Source organism: Arachis ipaensis, chromosome B1 (genome assembly GCF_059453495.1).
Source record: "Arachis ipaensis isolate K30076 ecotype BB chromosome B1, ASM5945349v1, whole genome shotgun sequence".
Classification (NCBI taxonomy): Eukaryota; Viridiplantae; Streptophyta; class Magnoliopsida; order Fabales; family Fabaceae; genus Arachis; species Arachis ipaensis.
The window spans coordinates 96,732,901-96,755,189 of NC_142436.1; the positions used below are offsets into that span (position 1 = coordinate 96,732,901).

General features: G+C 40.0%; 1 non-coding gene across 1 annotated transcript; it reads right to left on the reverse strand.

The window, feature by feature from the left end:
• Positions 1 to 12,260: 12,260 nt before the first annotated feature.
• LOC148577571 (small nucleolar RNA R71) lies at positions 12,261 to 12,368 on the reverse strand. The gene has a single exon (XR_015903550.1). It is a non-coding gene; the product is annotated as a small nucleolar RNA R71 (small nucleolar RNA).
• Positions 12,369 to 22,289: the final 9,921 nt, after the last annotated feature.

Here is a 22,289-nt window from a genome sequence, read left to right on the forward strand (position 1 = left end):
AAGGTGCTCATCTGGGAAGCTTTCGTTCATGGGCTGAGATGCTTGTTGAATTGTTTCATGTGGTAGCCTCGACAAATGGTCAGCAACCCGGTTTTTAGTGCCCTTCCTGTCTCTTACCTCAATGTCAAACTCTTGTAAGAGCAATATCCACCTGATAAATCTTGGTTTAGCATCCTGTTTTGACATCAAATACTTAAGTGCAGCATGGTCAGTATAAACCACAACTTTGGATCCTATTAAGTATGATCTAAACTTATCAAAAGCATAAACTACAGCTAGCAACTCCTTCTCCGTTGTGGTGTAATTTCTTTGGGCCTCATTCAACACTTTACTTGCATAATATATGACATGATGTAAGTTGCCCTTCTTTTGCCCAAGTACAGCACCAATTGCAAGGTCACTTGCATCACACATGAGTTCAAAGGGTAACTCCCAATCCGGAGGTGTGATGATTGGTGCTGTTGTGAGTTTGTTTTTTAAAGTTTCAAAGGCTTGCTGGCAGTTTTCATAAAAAATAAAAGGGTTATCAAGCATTAGTAGATTACTCAAAGGTTTAGCTATTTTTGAAAAATCCTTGATAAACCTTCTGTAGAATCCGGCATGCCCCAAGAAACTTCTAACAGATTTCACATTAATTGGTGGAGGGAGTTTTTCTATGACTTCAACCTTTGCCTTATCAACCTCTATCCCTTTTCTTGAAACTTTATGGCCAAGAACAATCCCTTCGGGTACCATGAAGTGGCATTTCTCCCAGTTCAAAACTAAATTAGTTTCTTGGCACCATTTTAGGACAAGGGTTAAATGGTTTAGGCAAGCATTGAAATTATCACCAAAAACAGAGAAGTCATCCATGAAGACTTCTAAAAACTTTTCGACCATATCAGAGAAAATGGAGAGCATACACCTTTGAAATGTGGCAGGGGCGTTGCAGAGCCCAAAGGGCATCCTCTGGTATGCAAAGACTCCGAATGGACATGTAAAGGCAGTTTTCTCTTGGTCCTTGGGGTCCACCACGATTTGATTATACCCAGAATATCCGTCCAAAAAGCAATAATAGGCATGGTCGGCCAACCTTTCCAGCATCTGATCAATGAATGGGAGAGGGAAATGATCCTTCCTGGTGGCATCATTCAATCTTCTATAGTCTATGCACATCCTCCACCCAGTCACTGTTCTAGTGGGGATCAACTCATTCTTCTCATTAGTGATGACCATCATTCCTCCTTTCTTTGGTACAACTTGAACCGGGCTTACCCATGGGCTATCAGATATTGGGAAGATTATCCCTGCATTCCACAACTTCATTACTTCCTTCTGGACAACTTCCTTCATTGTGGGATTTAGCCTTCTTTGTGGTTGAACCATTGGTTTGGAATTATCTTCCAAGAGGATCTTATGCATACATACTGCAGGGCTGATTCCCTTCAGGTCATCAATGGTCCATCCTAAAGCATCTTTGTGAGCTTTGAGTACATCAAGAAGTTCTCCTTCTTCCTTCTTTGTCAGGGATGAATTAATGATTACTGGGAAGCTCTCCGATGTACCAAGGAATGCATATTTGAGATGGGTGGGTAATGGTTTCAGTTCTTGTTTTCGTACTTCTTCCTTCTTGACTTGTTTTTCATCTTGCTCACTGGAAGTCTCAGCTACTTGTTCCTTTGTTGCCCCTTGATTTCCTTCTTGCTCTTGAGGACTTTCTTCCAACATTTCTTCCACCAAACTCTCTATCATGTCCACTCTCATATAATCCTCTTGCTCAGGAATGTGTTGCATTGACTTGAAGACGTTTATGACCATTTGTTCATTGTGGACCCTGAAGATCATTTCTCCTTTTTCTACATCAATAGTGGCTCTTGCTGTGGCTAGAAATGGCCTTCCTAAAATGATTGAATTGTTTCCTTCCTCTTCAGTATCCAAAATCACAAAATCTGCTGGGAAAATAAACTCCCCAACCTTTACCAACAGATTTTCCACAATTCCAGTGGGTGTTTTGATTGATCTGTCAGCCATGACCAATGACATCCTGGTGGGTTTAAGCTCTTCTATAGCAAGTTTTCTCATCATTGAGAGAGGCATTAAGTTGATGCTGGCACCAAGGTCACATAGAGCTTTGTTGAGAATTATTCTGCCAATGGTGCATGAGACTACAAAGCTTCCTGGATCCTTGAGTTTTGGTGGAATGCCCCTTTGAATCAAAGCACTGCATTCCTCGGTGAGTAACACGGTTTCCTTCTCAAGCCAACTTCTTTTCTTGTTGATAAGCTCCTTCAAAAACTTGGCATACAGAGGCATTTGCTCAAGTGCTTCAGCAAAAGGAATATTGATTTCCAGCTTTTTGAAGGTTTCAAGGAATTTGTGAAAATGCTGGTCCTTGGTTTCTTTGTTGAACCTCTGGGGATATGGCAGTGGAGGTACAAAGGTTTTCTCTACTTGTTGCTTTTGATTCTTGGTTGGCTTTTCAACTGCTTCATTCCCTTTTTTTGGAATTTTTGGTTGTTCCCCCTTTGCTTGAGTTTTCTTTGAGGCTTCCTTGCTTGCCATTGCATCATCATCATTGGCTTCCTCTGTGTGTGTTGGTTGTTCCTCTTCTATTGGTCTTTTGCTACTTTCTACTTGCTTCTTAGTAGTGGCATTGTTGCTCATCAATGTTCTCCCACTCCTTAATTGTATTGCCTTGCATTCTTCCTTAGGATTTGGGATTGTGTCACTCGGCAGTGAGCTTGAAGGTCTCTCAAGAGAAATCTGCTTGGAGATTTGCCCCATCTGTCTCTCTAGGCTTTTCAGGGATGCTTCCTGATTCTTGGTTATCATTTCCTGGTGTTTCAACATTTTGTCTATCACGGCCTCCAAGTTAGTGATTCTCTGGGCTTCAGGTGATACTTGAGGTGGGTTATGAGATGTGGGTGGTGGATGATAGGCATTTTGGTTGGTGGGTTGGTTATTGGATTGGTACTGGTTGGGGTTGGGGTAGTTGTTTTGAGGTTTTCTATAGGGGTTTTGGTTGGTCTGCTGCTGGTTGTGGTTTTGGTTGCTTCTTGGGTTATTTTGGTTTGAGTTCCTCTGCCATGGTTGTTGGTTTTGGGTATGATTATCTCCCCATCTGAGGTTTGGGTGGTTCTTCCAGGATGGATTGTATGTATCACCATATACTTCATTTGGTCCTTGGTTGTGCATATACTGTACTTGCTCTTGTTGTTGTTCTTCTTGAGTTTCTTCACTCTGTCCCCATGTGGTTGATGGTTGGCTAGTGTTAACTGCTGCAACTTGGAGACTATCAATCCTCTTGGCCATTTGCTCAAATTGTTGTTGAATTTGCTGCTGCATCATCTTGTTTTGAGCCAAGATTGAGTCCACTCCTTCTAGCTCCATTACTCCTCTTCTTTATGATGGTTGGCGGTTTCTTTGATGAGCAAAGAAATATTGGTTGTTAGCCACCATATCAATGAGATTTTGAGCTTCCTCTGCAGTTTTCATGAGTTGCAAGGAACCTCCAGCTGAGTGATCAAGTGATTCTTGAGCCTTTAGGGTGAGTCCTTCATAGAAGTTCTGTAGCTTGTCCCACTCAGTGAACATTTCTGGTGGACATTTCCTCAGCAGAGCCTTGTATCTCTCCCATGCTTCATACAGATTTTCAGCATCCGATTGTGTGAATGTTTGTACCTCGGTTTTCAGCCTGTTAACCCTTTGAGGTGGATAGAATTTGGCTAGAAATTTAGTCACCAAATCATCCCAGCTAGTGATGCTTCCTTGAGGAAAAGTTTCAAGCCATTGTGCGGCCTTGTCCCTTAATGAGAACGGGAACAGCAGAAGCTTGTAGGTCTCAGGATTCACGCCATTGGACTTGACAGTGTCACAAATCCTTAAGATGGTAGACAGATGTTGATTTGGATCCTCCAATGGTCCTCCCCCAAACGAGCAGTTGTTTTGGACCAATGTAATGAGTTGTGGCTTTAATTCAAAGTTATTTGCATTGACATTAGGGGTGAGAATGCTGCTTCCACAATGTCTAGCATTTGCAAAGGTATAGGAGGCCAGAACTCTCCTTTGGGGTAGATTGTTATTGTTGTTGTCTGCTCCACCTGGTGGATTGGTTGAATGTTCCTCCATATCTTGGAATTCTTCTTCTGATTCCTCTTCTCCAACAATATTTTTCCCTCTTTCCACTCTTCTTAACCTTCTAAGAGTTCGTTCGTCTTGTTCATGAAAGATGGGTGTATTTCTTCTTGTACCTGACATACAAGCAGAACATAAGAAACACACAAACCAGTGACACTTCAATCTATTGCTAGAATGAAGTTTTAGTTAGCTTAAGCAAAAATTCAAACAGTTAGTGGGTTAATTGAAAATTAAAAAAACAGAAAATAAAAAAAAATGCTAGATCTAGATCACCACCTCACTTAATCATTGTCAATCTAATCAATCCCCGGCAACGGCGCCAAAAACTTGATGGGATATTTTAGCGGAAAAACGAATTTCTCCAAAACACCCAAAACTAACCGGCAAGTGCACCGGGTCGCATCAAGTAATAATAACTCACGGGAGTGAGGTCGATCCCACAGGGATTGAAGGATTGAGCAATTTTAGTTTAGTGGTTGATTTAGTCAAGCGAATCAAGATTTGGTTGAGTGATTTGTGATTTGCAGAATTTAAATTGCATGGAAAGTAAAGGGAATGGGTAATTGACATGAAATTAAAGAGAACAGGAATTTAAATGCTGAATCTTAAAGAACAAGAAATTAAATGGCAGAAACTTAGAACGCAAGAAATGTAAATTGCAGAATCTTAAAGTGCAAGAAATGTAAATAGCTTGAATTGTAAAGGGAATCGGAAGTTGGATTTGCAGAAATTAAACGAGGGAAAGTAAATTGCAACCAACAGAGAAGTAAAAGAACACTTGGATTGAACCGGATCTAAAAACAGAATTGTAAATAAGCATGAAAACAGTAAACAGGGAATGGGAAATGGGGAATCCAGATCTCAGGACCCAAGAGACTAGATAACCAAGTCTAGATCTCAATGCCTTCCTAGATCCAACAAGAACAATTGCAAAGGAATTGTAAATTGCAAAGAAAGTAGATGAAGAACAATTAACAGAAATTAAATTCAATAAGAAGTAGAAGAAACAGAGAGATCTTCGGATGAGATTGAAACAGAATTCCTTCAATTCTCCAACCCAAGATCCAAGACAATTGCAATTGAAATTGAAAGCAATAAAACTAAGAGGAAGAGAGTGGAATTCTCCTTCCCCGAAACTAAGAAATTAAAGATCACTCAATATCCAAAGCTCTCCGAAAACTATTATGAAAACTCAAAAGGAAAGCTCCCTTAAGAACTTGAATTCTATCCTATTTATACACTTTCTTCAAATGATCTTAAGCCTTGAGTTGGGCCTTTGCTCTTGGTGGAGTTGGGTTGAGAGAGGCCTTGGTTGATTTCTCTTGGAGTTTGGAGAGGAACCAAAGTGAACCAAGTGAACCGGGGTGGAGTTTTGCAAAAGTTTGAGTAAAAGTTTGAGTAAAAGTTTGAGGCAAACTTTTAGTCCAACTTTTCATATCAGCCCCCATGTTTTGCTGATACCCACGTTGGTGCAAAAGTTAGGGGTCTAACTGTTGCTCCAACGTTGGCCTTCCTTAGTGCACTTATGGCGCCAACGTTAGCCCAAAAGTTAGGGGCTAACGTTGGCGCAAACTTTTGCTCCCCCTTTGTGTTTTTCATGTGCCAACGTTAGCCCAAAAGTTAGAGGCTAACGTTGGCGCAAACTTTTGGTGGCCAGGGGGTGTTTTTCTCATGCCAACGTTAGTCACAAAGTTAGGGGCTAACGTTGGCGCAAACTTTTGGTGCCCAGGGAGTGTTTTTCTCATGCCAACGTTAGCCACAAAGTTAGGGGCTAACGTTGGCGCAAACTTTTGGTGCCCAGGGAGTGTTTTTCTCATGCCAACGTTAGCCACAAAGTTAGGGGCTAACGTTGGCGCAAACTTTTGGTGCCCAGGGAGTAACTTTCATGTGCCAATGTTAGCCCAAAAGTTAGGGGCTAACGTTGGGGCTAACTTTTCACCCAAAAGTTTGTGCAAAAGTTTGAGGCTAACTTTTGGTCCAGCTTTTTGCTTCCTGGTTCATTTTCACTTATTCCATTGTCCTCTCTTTACTCCTAGCCATTCCTTCTTGCTTCAACCTTTCTCCAAGCTTTCTTCACCTATCATTAATCAACCAAACACATCAAAGCTATGCTTAAAATCATGAGATATTCATTTTATCATAATATGTGACAATTATAGCCTAAAACCTCATGAAATAGCATGAATTCATACATGGTTGATTCAATCAAAGGAAGCATGAAAATCTACCCAAATTAGCTTACTTGTAGCTCAAGAAAGTGCACAATTCAAGTGAAAACAAAAGAAAAAGACTAGTGAAACTAGGCTAAGATGACTTGTCATCAAGAGACAAGTTTCCGTGCATCAACTTTATGGCGCCGTTGCCGGGGATTGATTTTGTATCTACAATGATTATGTTGGAAGATAACTAGATTGAGCAATTTTTTTTTGTTTTGTTTAATTCCATCTGAGTGATTTACTTTCAGTTTTAGCTATTTTCTTCCCTTTTTCCCTTGCCCATTTGTTGTGTTTTCTTCATTGTTTACAATTTAGTTCACTAATCCACTAACTGTTTGATACATTGTACCACTCACACTAACAGCCATTCTAACAAGAGTAATTTCTACATTCATTTTCTTTCTTGCCTTTTTGCCTTGATTGTATGACAGGTAGAAGATGCTGGGCTTCAACTTCCTTTGATTCTGAACCTCAGAGGACCTTCTTTAGATTAAGGAGGGAAGCAAGAGGGAAGAGAGTCGTTGGTGTTGAGGAAGAGGAAGAGTATTTTAAAACAGACATGGAGATGAATATGGAGAATCACCATGAAGAAGAAGCTCACAACCATGCCAGAAAAGGCCCAGTAAATCATGCTGGGCAAGAAAGAAGAGTTCTAGGCTCTTGCATCAATCCAAACCCAGGAAATTGTGGAAGTAGCATCCAAAAGCCAACCATACATGCCAATAACTTTGAACTAAAGCCCTAGCTCATCACCCTTGTTCAGAACAACTGTGCATTCGAAGGAAGTGCCCAAGAAGACCCCAATCAACATCTAACCACCTTCCTAAGGATATGTGATACTGTGAAGTCTAATGGTGTTCATCCTGACACTTATAGACTGCTTCTGTTCCCCCTTTCACTCAAGGATAAAGCATCTAAATGGCTGGAATCCTTCCCAAAGGAGAGTTTAACAACGTAGGAAGATGTGGTGAACAAATTCTTGGCGAGATTATACCCTCCCAAAGAATCAACAGGTTGAGAGCTGAGGTACAAACCTTCAGGCAACAAGATAGTGAAACTCTCTATGAAGCATGGGAGAGGTTTAAGGACTTAACAAGAAGGTGTCCGCCAGACATGTTCAATGAATGGATGCAGTTACACATTTTCTATGAGGGTCTTTCTTATGAATCAAAGAAGGCAGTAGACCACTCATCTGGGGGATCTCTAAACAAGAAGAAGACTATTGAAAAAGCAATAGATGTCATCGAGACTGTAGCTGAGAATGACTACTTCTTTGCTTCTGAAAGGAGCAACACTCGAGGAGTGATGGAGCTAAATAACATGGACGCTCTGCTGGCTCAAAACAAGATGATCACCAAGCAGCTGGCCGACATTACTAAGAAGATGGAAAGAAACCAAGTTGCAGCAGTCACCACCTCATTAGCAGCTCAAGAAGGAGTAAATACAGAGGAAGAAGGTGACTGGGAACAAGCCAACTATATTGGGAACTCACCTAACCAAACCCATGATCCATACCCCAAAACTTATAATCCTGGTTGGAAGAACCACCCAAACTTTGGGTGGGGAAATCAACAAGATCAAGGCCAAGATTAGAGATGTCACAAGCCCAACAACAATGCAATTCACCAACATTCCACACAGAGATCATATCAACACCCACCCAACAATACCTCTTGATGAGCGGATAATTTATACGCTTTTTGACATTGTTTTTAGTATGTTTTTAGTAGGATCTAGTTACTTTTAGGGATGTTTTCATTAGTTTTTATGTTAAATTCACATTTCTGGACTTTACTATGAGTTTGTGTGTTTTTCTGTGATTTCAGGTATTTTCTGGCTGAAATTGAGGGACTTGAGCAAAAATCAGATTCAGAGGTTGAAGAAGGACTGCTGATGCTGTTGGATTCTGACCTCCCTGCACTCAAAGTGGATTTTCTGGATCTACAAAACTCTAAATGGCGCGCTTCCAATTGCGTTGGAAAGTAGACATCCAGGGCTTTCCAGAAATATATAATAGTCCATACTTTGGCCAAGTTTAGATGACGCAAACTGGCGTTCAACGCCAGTTCTCTGCCCAATTCTGGCGTCCAGCGCCAGAAAAGGATCCAAAACCAGAGTTGAACGCCCAAACTGGCACAAAAGCTGGCGTTCAACTCCAAGGAAGACCTCTACACGTGCAACACTCAAAGCTCAGCCCAAGCACACACCAAGTGGGTCCCGGAAGTGGATTTATGCATCAATTACTTACTTTTGTAAATCCTAGTAGCTAGTTTATTATAAATAGGACATTTCACTATTGTATTTGACATCTTTGGATTATCTTTTGATCCTTTGATCATCTTTGGACGCCTGGTTCTTAGATCAGAGGGGCTGGCCATTCGGCCATGCCTGGACCTTTCACTTATGTATTTTTAACGGTAGAGTTTCTACACTCCATAGATTAAGGTGTGGAGCTTTGTTGTTCCTCAAAGATTAATGCAAAGTACTACTATTTTCTATTCAATTCATCTTATTTCGCTTCTAAGATATTCATTCGCACTTCAACCTGAATGTGATGAACGTGACAATCGTCATCATTCCCTATGAACGCGTGCCTGACAACCACTTCCGTTCTACATCAGATTGAATGAGTATCTCTTAGATCTCTTAATCGGAATCTTCGTGGTGTAAGCTAGAATGATGGCGGCATTCAAGAGAATCCGGAAGGTCTAAACCTTGTCTGTGGTATTCCGAGTAGGATTCAATGATTGAATGACTGTGACGAGCTTCAAACTCACGATTGCCGGGCATAGTGACAGACGAAAAAGGATAGTAAATCCTATTCCAGCAGGATCGAGAACCGACAGATGAATAGCCGTGCCGTGACAGGGTGCGTTGACCATTTTCACTGAGAGGATAAGATGAAACCATTGACAAGGGTGATGCCTCCAGACGATTAGCCGTGCCGTGACAGGGCATTTGAATCATTTTCCCGAGAGAAGACCGAAAGTAGCCATTGACAATGGTGATGTATCACATAAAGCCAGCCATGGAAAGGAGTAAGACTGATTGGATGAAGATAGCAGGAAAGCAGAGGTTCAGAGGAACGAAAGCATCTCTATTCGCTTATCTGAAATTCTCACCAATGATTTACATAAGTATTTCTATCCCTATTTTATTAATTAATTTCGAAAACCCAATTATTATTTTATATCCACCTGACTGAGATTTAGAAGGTGACCATAGCTTGCTTCATACCAACAATCTCCGTGGGATTCGACCCTTACTCACGTAAGGTATTACTTGGACGACCCAGTGCACTTGCTGGTTAGTTGTGCGAAGTTGTGAACCATGGTATTGGCATCATGTTTTTGGCGCCATTACCAGGGAAAGAAAGAGCGATAAATTTTACATAATCAAAGTGTAATCACTATTTCTGCGCACCAAGTTTTTGGCGCCGTTGCCGGGGATTGTTTGAGTTTTCGGCAAGCTTTTGGTCCGGTAACATCAGTGCCAATTTTGGATCTGGCAACAACACCAAGTTTTTGGCGCCGTTGCCAGGGATTGTTCGAGTTTGAACAACTAACGGTTCATCTTGTTGCTCAGATTAGGTAATTTTCTTTTTGTTTTATTTTCAAAAATTTTTCAAAATTCTTTCAAAAATTTTTTCTTGTGTTTTCGAAAAAATTTTAGATTCAAAATTTTTAAGAATGAATTCTAGTGTTTCATGAAGCATGTGAAGCCTGGCTGGCTGTAAAGCCATGTCTAAATTCATTTGGACTGAGGCTTCCAAACCATCAGCATAAAGGCAAGTTACATATTTGATAAGTAATGAGCAGTATATTCTGATATCTTTCTGAAGCTTGGTTGGCCATTGGCCATGTCTAGTGTTTTGGACTGGAGCTTTCTTTGAAAGCTTGGCTGGCTAGTGAGCCATGTCTAATTCCTGGACTGAAACTTTGGACTAATATGGCAAGATTCCTGGAATTCACATTAAAAATTTTAGAATCCTTATTTTTCTTTTTCAATTAGTTTTTTGAAAAATCCAAAAAAAATTAGAAAATCATAAAAATCAAAAATATTTCTCTGTTTCTTGTTTGAGTCTTGAGTCATGTTATAAGTTTGGTGTCAATTGCATGTGCATCTTGCATTTTTCAAAAATTTTCATGCATTCATAGTGTTCTTCATGATCTTCAAGTTGTTCTTGGTAAGTCTTCTTATTTGATCTTTGCATTTGCATGTTTTGTGTCTTTTCTTGTTTTTCATATGCATTCTTGACTTCTTAGTGCCTAAGCATTAAAGAATTCTAAGTTTGGTGTCTTGCATGTTTTCTTTGCATTAAAAATTTTTTAAAAACATGTTCTTGGTGTTCATCTTGACATTCATAGCATTCTTGCATGCATTCATTGTTTTGATCTAAAAATTTCATGCATTGCATCATTTTACTTGTTTTTCTCTCTCATTATTAAAAATTTAAAAATAAAAAAAAATATCTTTCCCTTTTTCTCTCTTAAAATTTCGAAAATTAGATTTGACTTTTTCAAATATTTTTAAAAATCTAGTTGTTTTTATGAGTCAAATCAAATTTTCAATTTAAAAATCTCATCTTTTTCAAAATCTTTTTCAAAAATCAAATCTTTTTCAAATTTCTTAGTTATTTTCGAAAATTCCAAAAATCTTTTTCAAAAATCTTTTTCCTATTTTTATTTCAAATTTTCGAAAATAACAATAACAATTAATGTTTTGATTCAAAAATTTCAAGTTTGTTACTTACTTGTTAAGAAAGATGCAAACTTAAGTTCTAGAATCATATCTTGTGATTTCTTGTGAATCAAGTCATTAATTGTGATTTTAAAAATTCAAATCTTTTTCAAAAACTAATTTCTATCATATCTTTTCAAAAATATCTTCTTATCTTATCTTTTTCAAAAATATGATTTCAAAATATCTTTTCTAACTTCCTAACTTCTTATCTTTTCAAAATTTGTTTCAACTAACTAACTAACTTTTTGTTTGTTTCTTATCTTTTTCAAAACCACCTAACTAACTCTCTCTCTCTCATTTTCGAAAATATCTTCCCCCTTTTTCAAAATTTCTTTTTAATTTATTAATTATTTTAATTTTTAAATCTTAATTTTCGAAAATTTCTAACATTTTTCAAAAACTATTTTCAAAAATCACTAACTCTTTTCCAAAAATTATTTTCGAAATTTTCCCTCACCCATCTCATTCTATTTATTTATTCGTTTACTAACATCTCATCTCACATCTCTGCCCTCCTCACAGTTGTGTTTCTTTCTTTACATCACATTCTTTGTCTCCCTCTTTTCTTCCACTCACAAAAGGATCCCTATACTGTGGTATAAAGGATCCATATTATTATTATTATTTTCTCTGTACCCTCTTCTTTGTCATATGAGCAGGAGCAAGGACAAGAACATTCTTGTTGAAGCAGATCCAGAACCTGAAAGGACTCTGAAGAAAAAATTAAGAGAAGCTAAATTACAACAATCCAGAGATAACCTCTCAGAAATTTTCGAACAGGAAGATGAGATGGCAGCCGAAAATAATAATAATGCAAGGAGGATGCTTGGTGACTTTACTGCACCTAATTCCAATTTACATGGAAGAAGCATCTCCATTCCTGCCATTGGAGCAAACAACTTTGAGCTGAAACCTCAATTAGTTTCTCTGATGCAGCAGAACTGCAAGTTTCATGGACTTCCATCTGAAGATCCTTTTCAGTTCTTAACTGAATTCTTGTAGATATGTGATACTGTTAAGACTAATGGAGTAGATCCTGAAGTCCACAGGCTCATGCTTTTCCCTTTTGCTGTAAGAGACAGAGCTAAAATATGGTTGGACTCTCAACCCAAGGACAGCCTGAACTCTTGGGATAAGCTGGTCATGGCTTTCTTAGCCAAGTTTTTTCCTCCTCAAAAGCTGAGCAAGCTTAGAGTGGATGTTCAAACCTTCAAACAGAAGGAAGGTGAATCCCTCTATGAAGCTTGGGAAAGATACAAACAGCTGACCAAAAAATGTCCTTCTGACATGCTTTCAGAATGGACCATCCTGGATATATTCTATGATGGTTTATCTGAGTTATCAAAGATGTCATTAGATACTTCTGCAGGTGGATCCATTCACCTAAAGAAAATGCCTTCAGAAGCTCAAGAACTCATTGACATGGTTGCTAATAACCAGTTCATGTACACTTCTGAGAGGAATCCTGTGAGTAATGGGACGCCTATGAAGAAGGGAGTTCTTGAAGTTGATACTCTGAATGCCATATTGGCTCAGAACAAAATATTGACTCAGCAAGTCAATATGATCTCTCAGAGTCTGAATGGAATGCAAGCTGCATCCGACAGTACTCAAGAGGCTTCTTATGAAGAAGAAGCTTATGATCCTGAGAACACTGCAATAGCAGAGGTGAATTACTTAGGTGAACCTTATGGAAACACCTATAACTCATCATGGAGAAATCATCCAAATTTCTCATGGAAGGATCAAAAGCCTCAACAAGGCTTTAATAATGGTGGAAGAAACAGGTTTAACAATAATAAACCTTTTCCATCACCCACTCAGTAACAGATAGAGAACTCTGAACAAAATACTTCTAATTTGGCAAACTTAGTCTCTGATCTGTCCAAGGCCACTATGAGTTTCATGAATGAAACAAGGTCTTCCATTAGAAATTTGGAAACACAAGTGGGCCAGCTGAGTAAGAGGATCACTGAAATCCCTCCTAGTACTCTCCCAAGCAATACAGAAGAGAATCCAAAAGGAGAGTGCAAGGCCATTGACATAACCAAAATGGCCGAACCCAATGAAGGAGAGGAGGACGTGAATCCCAAGGAGGAAGACCTCCTGGGACGATCAGTGATCAATAAGGAGCTTCCCTCTGAGGAACCAAAGGACTCTGAGGCTCATCTAGAGACCATAGAGATCCCATTAAACCTCCTTATGCCATTCATGAGCTCTGATGAGTATTCGTCTTCTGAAGAGAATGAGGATGTTACTAAAGAACAAACAGCCAAGTTTCTTGGTGCAATCATGAAGCTGAATGCCAAATTATTTGGCATTGATACTTGGGAAGTTGAACCTCCCTTGTTCATCAATGAACTAAGTGATCTGGATCAACTGATATTGCCTCAGAAGAGACAGGATCCTGGAAAGTTCATAATACCTTGTACTATAGGCACCATAATTTTTAAGGCTCTGTGTGACCTTGGTTCAGGGATAAACCTCATGCCCCTCTCTGTAATAGAGAAACTGGGAATCTATGGGGTGCAAGCTGCTAAAATCTCATTAGAGATGGCAGACAATTCAAGAAAACAGGCATATGAACAAGTAGAGGACGTGTTAGTAAAGGTTGAAGGCCTTTACATCCCTGCTGATTTCATAGTCCTGGATACTGGAAAGGAAGAGGATGAATCCATCATCCTAGGAAGACCTTTCCTGGCCACAGCAAGAGCTGTGATTGATGTTAACAGAGGTGAACTAGTCTTTCAATGGAATGAGGACTCCCTTGTGTTTAAAACTCAAGGATCTCCCTCTGCAACCATGGAGAGGAAGCATGAAAAGCTTCTCTCAAAGAAGAGTCAACCCAAGCCCCCACAGTCAAACTCTAAGTTTGGTGTTGGGAGGCCACAACCAAAGTCTAAGCTTGGTGTTGAACTCCCATATCCAAACTCTAAGTTTGGTGTTGGAGAGTTTCAACAATGCTCTGAACATCTGTGAGGCTCCATGAGAGCCCACTGTCAAGCTATTGACATTAAAGAAGCGCTTGTTGGGAGGCAACCCAATGTTTATTTATCTAATTTTGTTTTTGTTTTTCATGTTTTATTAGGTTCATGATCATGTGGAGTCACAAAATAAATATAACAATTGAAAACAGAATCAAAAACAGCAGAAGAAAAATCACACCCTGGAGGAGCATCTGCCTGGCGTTCAACGCCAGAACAGAGCATGGTTCTGGCGCTGAACGCCCAAAATGGGCAGCATCCTGGTGCTGAACGCCCAGAACAAGCATGGTTCTGGCGTTCAACGCCAGAAATGGCTAGTAAATGGGCGTTGAACGCCCAAAATGGGCACCAACCTGGCGCTGAACGCCCAGAGTTGTGTGCAAGGGCATTTTACATGCCTAATGTGGTGCAAGGTTGTAAATCCTTAGACACCTCAGGATCTGTGGACCCTACAGGATCACCTCAGGATCTGTGGACCCCACAGGATCCCCACCTACCTCCACTCACTTCTTCTCACCCCTCTTTCACACAACCCTATAAACACTCTTCCCCAAAACTCTTCACCAATCACCTCAATCTCTCTTCCCCATCACCTCTTCACCACTCACATCCATCCACTCTTCCCCATAAACCTACCTCATAAACCCCACCTACCTTCAAAATTCAAAACCAATTTCCCACCCAAACCCACCCATATGGCCGAAACCTTACCCCCCTCCCTTCCCTATATAAATCCCTCCATTCTTCATCAAATTCACAAAACACACCCCTCTACACCCTTCTTGGCCGAAACACTTCCCACTCTCCCTCTCTTCCATTTCTTCTTCTTCTTCATCTATTCTTTCTTTTATTGCTCGAGGGCGAGCAAAATTCTAAGTTTGGTGTGGTAAAAGCATAAGCTTTTTGTTTTTCCATTACCATTGACGGCACCTAAGACCGGAGAATCCTCTAGAAAGGGGAAAGGGAAGACAAAAGCTTCCACATCCAAGTCATGGGAGATGGAAAAATTCATCTCCAAAGCCCATCAAGACCACTTCTATGATGTTCTGGCCGAGAAGAAAGTGATCCCTGAGGTCCCTTTTAAACTCAAAAGAAATGAGTATCCGGAGATCCGACATGAAATTCAAAGAAGAGGTTTGGAAGTTCTAACAAATCCTATCCAACAAGTCGGCATCCTAATGGTTCAAGAGTTCTATGCAAATGCATGGATCACCAAGAACCATGATCAAAGTAAGAACCCGGATCCAAAGAACTATGTTACAATGGTTCGGGGGAAATACTTGGATTTTAGTCCGGAAAATGTGAGGTTGGCGTTCAACTTGCCAAACATGAAAGAGAACGCACGCCCCTACACAAGGAGAGTCAACTTTGATCAAAGGTTGGACCAAGTCCTTATGGACATATGTGTAGAAGGAGCTCAATGGAAGATTGACTCCAAAGGCAAGCCGGTTCAACTAAGAAGATTGGACCTCAAGCTTGTAGCTAGAGGATGGTTGGAGTTCATTCAATGCTCAATCATTCCCACTAGCAACTGGTCTGAAGTTACTATAGACCGGGCCATCATGATCCATAGCATCATGATTGGAGAAGAGGTGGAAGTTCATGAGATTATACCTCAAGAACTCTACAAGGTGGCTGACAAGTCTTCCACTATGGCAAGGATAGCCTTTCCTCACCTCATTTGCCACCTATGCAATTCAGCTGGGATTGACATAGAGGGAGATATCCTCATTAAAGAGGACAAGCCCATCACTAAGAAAAAGATGGAGCAAGCAAGAGAGCCCATTCATAGAGCTCAAGAGGCGTATGAAGCTCATCACCATGAGATCCCGGAGATGCCTCAAATGCACTTTCCTCCACAAAACAATTGGGAGCAAATCAACACCTCCCTAGGAGAATTGAGTTCCAATATGGGACAACTAAGGGTGGAACATCAAGAGCACTCCATCATGCTTCATGAAATAAGAGAAGATCAAAAAGCAATGAGGGAGGAGCAACAAAGACAAGGAAGAGACATAGAAGAGCTCAAGGACATCATTGGTTCCTCAAGAAGGAAACGCCACCATCACTAAGGTGGATTCATTCCTTGTTCTTATTTCTTCTGTTTTTCGTTTTCTATGTTATGTGCTTATCTATGAATGTCCTATGAATCCATCACCTCTCTTAAATGAAAAATGTTTTAATTCAAAAGAACAAGAAGTACATGAGTTTCGAATTTATCCTTGAACTTAGTTTAATTATATTCATGTGGTGACAATGCTTCTTGTTTTCTGAATGTACGCTTGAACAGTGCATATGTCTTTTGAAGTTGTTGTTTAAGAATGTTAAATATGTTGGCTCTTGAAAGAATGATGACTAGGAGAAATGTTATTTGATAATCTGAAAAATCATAAAAATGATTTTTGAAGCAAGAAAAAGCAGCAAAGAACAAAGCTTGCAGAAAAAAAAATAGGTGAAAAAAAAATAGAAACAAAAATAGAAAGAAAAAGCAAGCAGAAAAAGCCAAAAGCTCTTAAAACCAAGAGGCAAGATCAAAAAGCCAATAACCCTTAAAACCAAAAGGCAAGGGCAAATAAAAAGGATCCCAAGGCTTTGAGCATCAGTGGATAGGAGGGCCTAAAGGAATAAAATCCTGGTCTAAGCGGCTAAACCAAGCTGTCCCTAACCATGTGTTTGTGGCGTGTAGGTGTCAAGTGAAAACTTGAGACTGAGCGGTTAAAGTCAAGGTCCAAAGCAAAAAAAGAGTGTGCTTAAGAACCCTGGACACCTCTAATTGGGGACTTTAGTAAAGCTGAGTCACAATCTGAAAAGGTTCACCCAATTATGTGTCTGTGGCATTTATGTATCCGGTGGTAATACTGGAAAACAAAATGCTTAGGGCCACGGCCAAGACTCATAAAATAGCTGTGTTCAAGAATCATCATACTGAACTAGGAGAGTCAATAACACTATCTAAACTCTGAGTTCCTATAGATGCCAATCATTCTGAACTTCAATGGATAAAGTGAGATGCCAAAACTATTCAAGAGGCAAAAAGCTATAAGTCCCGCTCATATGATTGAAGCTCTGTTTCATTGATAGTTTGGAATTTATAGTATATTCTCTTCTTTTTATCCTATTTGATTTTCAGTTGCTTGGGGACAAGCAACAATTTAAGTTTGGTGTTGTGATGAGCGGATAATTTATACGCTTTTTGGCATTATTTTTAGTATGTTTTTAGTAGGATCTAGTTACTTTTAGGGATATTTTCATTAGTTTTTATGTTAAATTCACATTTCTGGATTTTACTATGAGTTTGTATGTTTTTCTGTGATTTCAGGTATTTTCTGGCTGAAATTGAGGGACTTGAGCAAAATTCAGATTCAGAGGTTGAAGAAGGACTACTGATGCTGTTGGATTCTGACCTCCCTGCACTCAAAGTAGATTTTCTGGAGCTACAGAACTCGAAATGGTGCGCTTCCAATTGCGTTGGAAAGTCGACATCCAGGGCTTTCCAGCAATATATAATAGTCCATACTTTGGCCAAGTTTAAATGACGCAAACTGGCGTTCAACGCCAGTTCTCTGCCCAATTCTGGCGTCCAGCGCCAGAAAAGGATCCAAAACCAGAGTTGAACGCCCAAACTGGCACAAAATCTGGTGTTCAACTCCAAGGAGGACCTCTACACGTGCAACACTCAAAGCTCAGCCCAAGCACACACCAAGTGGGCCCCGGAAGTGGATTTATGCATCAATTACTTACTTCTGTAAACCCTAGTAGCTAGTTTATTATAAATAGGACATTTCACTATTGTATTTGACATCTTTGGATTATCTTTTGATCCTTTGATCATCTTTGGACGCCTGGTTCTTAGATCAGAGGAGCTGGCCATTCGGCCATGCCTGGACCTTTCACTTATGTATTTTTAACGGTAGAGTTTCTACACTCCATAGATTAAGGTATGGAGCTCTGTTGTTCCTCAAAGATTAATGCAAAGTAATACTATTTTCTATTCAATTCATCTTATTTCGCTTCTAAGATATTCATTCGCACTTTAACCTGAATGTGATGAACGTGACAATCATCATCATTCCTTATGAACCCATGCCTGACAACCACTTCCGTTCTACATCAGATTGAATGAGTATCTCTTAGATCTCTTAATCGGAATCTTCGTGGTGTAAGCTAGAATGATGGCGGCATTCAAGAGAATCCGGAAGGTCTAAACCTTGTCTGTGGTATTCCGAGTAGGATTCAATGATTGAATGACTGTGACGAGCTTCAAACTCGCGATTGCCGGGCGTAGTGACAGACGCAAAAGGATAGTAAATCCTATTCCAGCAGGATCGAGAACCGACAGATGAATAGCCGTGCTGTGACAGGGTGCGTTGACCATTTTCACTGAGAGAATAAGATGAAACCATTGACAAGGGTGATGCCTCCAGACGATTAGCCATGCCGTGACAGGGCATTTGGATCATTTTCCCGAGAGAAGACCAAAAGTAGCCATTGACAATGGTGATGTATCACATAAAGCCAGCCATGGAAAGGAGTAAGACTGATTGGATGAAAATAGCAGGAAAGCAGAGGTTCAGAGGAATGAAAGCATCTCTATTCGCTTATCTGAAATTCTCACCAATGATTTACATAAGTATTTCTATCCCTATTTTATTAATTAATTTCGAAAACCCCATTATTATTTTATATTGGCCTGACTGAGATTTACAAGGTGACCATAGCTTGCTTCATACCAACAATCTCCGTGGGATTCGACCCTTACTCACGTAAGGTATTACTTGGACGACCCAGTGCACTTGCTGGTTAGTTGTGCGAAGTTGTGAACCATGGTATTGGCATCATGTTTTTGGCGCCATTACCAGGGAAAGAAAGAGCGATAATTTTTACATAATCAAAGTGTAATCACAATTTCTGCGCCCCACCTCTCAACATCCATATCAAAACCAAAATAGGCCTTCTCACCCCTCCAACCTCAACCCACCATCACCATCCGAAGATAGGCTCTCCAGAATTGAGACTTTACTTGAAGGTATATGCAAGGAAGTCCAAGACAACAGAGTGTTCAAGGATGAAGTGCGAGCTAATATCAAAAACCAGGGAGACACCATCAAGAGGCTGGAGTCTCAAGTGGGATATCTCTCTCAGCATATTCCCAAGCCTACTGATAGCTTCCCAAGTAACATAGAGAAAAACCCGAGAGGTGAAGCAAGGAAAGTAAGATAGGAAGAATGCAAGATGGTCGCTATAAGTGATGAGGGGAGTGTGGAAGAACTGAACAAACCATTAGAACACTCTCGAGATATTCCATTAGAGAAGCAAGAAGAGAGTGACTAAGAAACCAAACCCACACAGAAGGAGGAGTTAAGGGAGAAGGAAATTCTAAACCCATATGCACCATTTCCCCAAAGACTCAAGGGGGGTGTAGAAAGGAAAGTATACTCAAAGTTCCTCGACATGTTTGCATCTCTCCATGTAAACATACTATTCATCAAAGCTCTCCAACAAATGCCCTCATATATTAAGTGTATGAAAGAGCTGCTGACCAAGAAAAATTCACTAAAGGGATGACAAATAATATTGATGAATAAGGAGTGCAGTGCTCTCATTCAAACAGAGTTGCCTACAAAAAGGAAAGATCCAGGGAGTTTTCACATCCCTTGTGCTATAGGAGAAACAGTGATTGATAAGGGACTCTGTTACCTGGGAGCAAGCATCAACTTAATGCCTTGGTCCCTCATGAAGAAGCTTCAAATCAATGAGCTAATGCCCACAGATGTAATCATCAAGTTGGCTGACAAAACTCAAAAACAAGCAATAGGAGTGGTTGAAAACGTGTTGGTTAAGGTTGGGAACTACTTCCTTCCCACAGACTTTGTTATCTTGGAGATGGAAGAGAGTCACCTCCATCCAATCATATTGGGAAGACCACTCCTAGCCACAGCCAGAGCACTTATAGATGTGGAGCGAGGAGAGATGATACTGAGGATACATGATGAACAACTTACCTTCAATGTCTTCAAACCCTCACAAGAAGCAGATCAAGAAAACAATGAATCACGGGAAGATCACAATAAGGTACTGGTGGAAGAAACAAGCACTGAAGCACAAACAATACACCTGGAAATCCCTTTGATTGACAAATAATATAGTCAGAAGACACAATAGCTAAAGGAAACCCAAGAGGATCTAAACCCACCAGAGTCATATGAGACCAGCAACAAAATTTCCCTGGAAAAAGAGGCCACAAGGAGCAGGATAGCATTAAAAGAAACAAGGAAGAAGGCGCCAAGGGGATGGAGGAACAAGAAGATCCCTACAGAGGATTTCTCTCCAGCAGATAAAGTAATCTCTGCTCATTTCCCAGCTATTCCACCTCATCTCCCCACCATTCCATCTCAGCTGCCTAAAGTTTACACCATCAGCAGAATTCTCTCCTTGGAACATGTGGAGATTCTTAATGAAGCCAACAGAGATAGATTCACTGCGAGAGGGGAAGATTTGAGGCATTACCAACCACCCTGACTAAGGCTAATTGTCGAGCTAGCGACGCTAAAAGAGCACTTCGTTGGGAGGCAACCCAACCAAAGGTAGTTTTCTTTTTATGATTATCTCAATAAAGGTTACAAGTAGTTTTCCATGTATTGTGAGGAGTTAAGTTTGGTGTTGCACACCAAAACAATCCAAGGGTGAATGTGTAATTCTAAGTTTGGTATTCCACCAAAGATTTCATTTAGAATCACACTACACCCCTTCAATGACAAGCTACTAGCTCCAACCAATCAGGGAAACTACTTAAGAATAGCTTAGTTTCTAGTTCATAGTCGTTTTCTTAATAAAAGCACATGAGGTTCTCTGCATGTATTCGATCTGTTGCATTAGGCAAGGAACTAAGTTTGGTGTTCACACACCAAATTAAGTTCAAAAATTCACAAGCATACATGCATGCTAACTATTTCTCAAGTGCTTTGGAAACAAGCAACTTCCAATAACTTTACAGGAATTCAATCAATCTCTTGGAAAAATGATGCACCATCATCCAAGGAGACGAAGAAGGATGCAAAGGCTATGGATGATGACAACAAAGGGAGAGCTAGAAGTCACCACCAAGAGGTTGTGTTGTTACTTAATTCCATCTGCTTTGGAATGTTTAAATTCGAAGTTTGAATGTGCCCCTATTGATTCTTTAGTTTAAGTCAATATAATTTAGTGTTTGTTTTCTTTGATTTTGTCATATGTGTACTGGTCTAAGTTCCCTGTTTTCATTTTCATCCTGCTTAAATGTATGCTTGTCCTTTAAGCTAAATAAAAGAAAATTTTATGAAAAACCAGAGTGGGGTTCATCTTGTAAAGTAAGTTCTCAATGTTTATGGTGTGCTGATTGGTTAGCTAAGTTGGTTCACCAACAAGGTATACAGGCAACTATATGTTCTGAATCATATGCTTGAAGCACATTCTATAAGAAAAAGGGAAAGAACAGTGAGAGTTTGAAAAAGAAAGAAGAAGAATAAGAAATAAGGCTAGGCACCAAGGGGTTTAAATCTTGAGGGATGTGTCTGTGGTGTTCCTGTGCAAAGGATCAGCTTGGATGAATAAGTTCTTAGGAGTGCCTCATCACTTGGTAACTTGGGTTAACTAACCCGGGATTATCCACTGAAAATCCACTATCAAGAGCAACCTTGCTACAGAACACTTAGTAACCCAAAGAGGTGCTGGACACCAAGGCCTCAAGGAAAGAAAATAACAAACCATATGCCTGTGGTGTGCATGTATGGGGGATAGAGACTTGAGGGAATAGGTCTTTAGGGGTGTTTCAACACCTAGCACCTTGAACCAACTGGTTCAGGAGTGTTGGCTGAAAGCTTATTTTAAAGAGTCGCCCCCTCACAAAGCACTTAGCCTAAGAATGCAATAAACCCTGAAAAGAAGGCGGAGATCAAGGAATAAGGATCTCATAGGATGCAATCAAGCAACTATTCAAGAGCATGATAAGGACCTGAAAACCAGTAAAGGAATGATCCTAAGTTGCTATGCATGAAACCCCATAGACCAAGAACTTGACTTCTATAATAAGAACTTATTCTCTTGTTCTTTCATTCATCATTCTTATGTTTCAGTACTTGCTTAGGGACAAGCAAGCTTTAAGTTTGGTGTTGTGATGCCAGGGCATCTTGGCCAGTTTCACTGACCTTTTCCTTTACTATTTTAGGGTAGTTTCATGCATTTTCTTAGCAAA